Below are 356 nucleotides of genomic sequence, written 5' to 3' on the forward strand. Positions count from 1 at the left end.
GTTGACATAAAGCAGCAACTTTGCTAGTGGGTCAGTAGGAATAATGGTGAGTGGGCTGCTACTATTACTAAACTTGATTCTTAGACCTGTGAATTCTGACTATGAGATAAGCCTGAATTTATAGTTGAATTTACTAAAGGAATTATGGCCATATAATAGTGAGAGTCATTTTTTTTAAAGAATTATTTAATTTTATTTATTTATTTATTTATTTATTTAATTTTGGAGAGGTTTTTGCTATATAGGGCGCATGTGCTCGCCAAACAGACAGAGAGAGACATAGAGATAGAAAGCGAGAAATCACCCCCCAGGGGGGATGGTCACGCCGCAATCCCTTCTCCTCCATTCTCCTCTCG

This window comes from Tupaia chinensis, unplaced genomic scaffold (assembly GCF_000334495.1).
Source record: "Tupaia chinensis unplaced genomic scaffold, TupChi_1.0 Scaffold144648_1, whole genome shotgun sequence".
In the NCBI taxonomy this organism is placed as follows: domain Eukaryota; kingdom Metazoa; phylum Chordata; class Mammalia; order Scandentia; family Tupaiidae; genus Tupaia; species Tupaia belangeri.